The sequence below is a fragment of the Octodon degus genome, unplaced genomic scaffold, assembly GCF_000260255.1.
Source record: "Octodon degus isolate 3935 unplaced genomic scaffold, OctDeg1.0 scaffold00169, whole genome shotgun sequence".
Taxonomy (NCBI): domain Eukaryota; kingdom Metazoa; phylum Chordata; class Mammalia; order Rodentia; family Octodontidae; genus Octodon; species Octodon degus.
In genome coordinates this window covers 5339736-5343320 of record NW_004524745.1, presented here as the reverse complement: position 1 = coordinate 5343320, position 3585 = coordinate 5339736, and positions in this window count along the sequence as shown.

Below are 3585 nucleotides of genomic sequence, written 5' to 3'. Positions count from 1 at the left end.
CATTCTTCTGAGAAGAATAATCCTGCTGCTCTTTTGGAGGTACTTCCTTTTGCTAGCTTCAGAGCAAATGGTTGAGATGGAGGCACTTATTTAATCAGTCCCCTTATTAAAGAAGTTTGATTATGATTTATATTTCATAGGTTCTATGCTAATGTAAGTAACAATTCTTGGATATTATTTATCAAGTATATGTAAGTATCAGTTGTAGCTAACAACTAAGAGAGACAGAGTCAGAGACAGAGAAAAAATGGCTCACTCTGTATTCTTCTCTGTTATATGAACTGATAAATTACATTATTACTATTATTAGCTATATAAACTAGTTTGCATTTGTTTTTTGTAACTAAAATGACTCTATTCCTTAGGAAACAAAGGGACTCCAGCTCCCACTTGTTTCTCCTTGCCTAAACTGCAAACACTGAACCAGGAAAACAGGATTCTCAAGATTATTTTTACTTCAAATTGTTCCTTCTATTCTTTCTATCAATATATTTTAATTTCTGTAGTTTTAAAATTTTCTTCCACAAATGAATGGTAATTATACCCATAGGGATTAAGTTTTCCCAACATAATTGTGGACCACTAAGTGTTCTTTTAAGATATCTTAAATTATAAAATAAGTTCACTGTAGCTACTTTCCAACATGGAATCATTGTGAAAATTAACATAAAAAATTGAAAGGTAAATGCACATCCATGTATAATGGTAGTATATCAATTTACATAATATATAAAATGAGGAATGTGTATATGTGTGATTTAAGTATTATGAATTACTATAAATATCTTAGCAGTTAATAGGAGGTGCTTATGGTCATATCTCCATAGTATAGTACAAACTCCAGAAATAATGTGTGGGTCTTAATAGCAGTTACTGCATGCCTTATCCAATGTAGGATGCCATTTATTGATCTGGATAGAGTTCTCTGGGTAATTCTAGCTGGAATACTTTACCAAAATCATATGATTCCTACATGGAAAGAAAAATGGAAGGTGGTCACCTAGATAATTCACCCCCTTACCAAGAGTTAAAGAATATTTCCAAAGAAATGACTTTAAGTTATAGTAATCATAACTTGTTTCCTATTTTTGTTTTGTTTCATATACTCAGAAATGAGTCTAATAATTATATGATCTTGTTGCAATTCCATAAACAAACACTATTTTCTCATTACATTTAAAGGTTGAGGAGAGTCATTTACTTACTCATGTATGAGTTGGGGCGCCAGGAAGCAAATTTAGTCTTCTTGAGAAATCTTCCTAGATCTAGCCATGACTCAGTAGAACAAACTGGTCTCTAAGTTCTAATTTTCCTTATGAGAACATAGAGACCACACATTTCATACTCATTTTGCATATGAATACTTCAGGTCTCAGAAAACTTCAATATTTTGAACACTGGTATTGATTTGTTGCCATAATCCATTGCCCAGTTTTCTATTGCTTAGTCTAAATTCTGTGGCACTAGGAATACCAAACATAATATGTAGACGGGATTTAAATATCATATATTTAACGTTTTGTGTGTTTTAAAACTACACCTAGAAAGTTAACTTTTGATTTCACAAATATTTGTAGTTAGGATAAGATTAAATAAAAAGGAGTAAACAGCTGATTTAAATGGAATTAAAACATTGATGACATAGGAGTGTGCTTAAAGCCACAAATTTTGAAGGTAGTACACAATGAGTGAAATCTACAAGAAATTGTCATAACAAGACATGATAAGATATGTACACCTATACATTAAGGAGTAGGAAAAACTTTGTAAAGATATAAACAACATATTTTGATAATTCTAAAAATAACTAAAGTACTTAAAATATAAAACTTTAAATATTCATAAAACTAGATATTTTTTCTAATATCAAATTACAGTTCTTTAGAAATTCCATTCCAATTTTTTTAAATGTGTTTTGTTGTTGCTGCAGGGTCTCACTACACAGTTCAGACTTGTGGTGATCCTTCTGCTTTCAGCACTGGGATTACAGGTGTGCACCACAACACCTGAACTCTGGCCAGCTCAGCCCACCCTAAGAATGGAGCTGGCATGTCATGTGGTGTCAGGATGAACCAGGGTCCCTAAGCACATGCTTTAGACCACTGAGCTATCTTGCCAGGCCCTCCATTCTAATTGTTTCTTTTTTCATTTTTTAAAAAATGTATTTGGTACAGGGTCTCACTATGCAGCTCAGACTCATAGTGATCCTCCTATTTTCAGCCTCCCTGGCGCTCGGATTGCTGGTGTGCACACCACACCCGGACTCGGTCGCCAGCTCAGCGCCCCAAGGGTAGGGCCGGCACTGCCTGCTGGACCAGGATGGAACCCTGGTCCCTCAGTTTGCCAAAGCAGGTGCTTAATCCTTTGTGCTATCACCGACCCTTCCATTTTGACTCTTAAAAGCTGTGTATTCTTGTGTTTTTAAATTTTTCGTCTTAGCAAGAATAAGTGAATTATTTGGATAATTGAGAGAAATTAAACTTACACATTACTTAGTGATAGTTTTCCACTTTTTTTTTTCAGAACCAGGGATTGAACTCAGCCCTTTGTGCTTGCCAGGGAAGTGTTTAGTCTAGTTTTCCAAATATTAATTTGTTTATTTGGTAATGGCTGAGGGATCTCTATGAGCTTGGCACTATTTTTTGTGATAGTGAAAAAAGGAAAAGAAAAATGTTTGCTGTTATGGAATTTTCATTAATTAAGAGACAGTAACAAATGGTTCTAAGATATGCTAAAGCATAGGGAGATGGAGTGGGGAGGTTGCTTTGATAAGCACATGTTCTCTGAATAAACAATATAAACAAAGCCCAGAATACAGTGAAAGTGAGCTTATGAATATCCTGGGCAATAACATTCAGGGATGAAGGAAAAGCAAACATTACTTCATAAATCCAACATCCCTTCTGTATGTATTCCTTCATCATTGTTTACTTTAGACCATTCTTGTCTGTCTGTCTATCTGTCTGTCTGTCTGTCTGTCTGTCTGTCTTTCTTTCTTTTCCTTTTTTTTGTGGAACTGGGGATTAAACTCAGGCCCTTACACTTGCCAGGCAAGGGCTTATTCTACTGAGCTATCTCCCCGGCCCCCTATTTTTATTTCTTTTTTAAAAAAAATTATTAATTTTAATGAAAAAGAAATAGCAGTGAGGCAGTTTTAAAACAGGTTAGTAGGACAGGTTAGTAACTACACTAAAAACACATTGCACATTGTTGTCTTTGTAGTAGTTACTCACAGTACAAGGTGCTTACATGATCTCTTGTCTAAACAATATTAGTATAAACCTTTTTTTCTTTTTGTATTTTAAGGAAGGGTCTACAGGGTGCTTAGAGTCTCACTATTAGATTGGATTTGTAGTGATCCACCTGTCTACAGCCTCCCAAGAGCTGGGATTATAGGCATGCACCACCATATCCAGTCTCAATCACTGTCCCAGTGGCAGGGCCAGCACAGCTGTCCCAGGAATCGAATGTCTGGCACCTGAGTCTGTTTGCAGGCACTTTAATCTGCTGAGCTATTTGGCCAGCCCTAATACAAATCTTTCTTCTCACTGAAGAGAAAGTAGCTGTATATCTATCCTAACACTT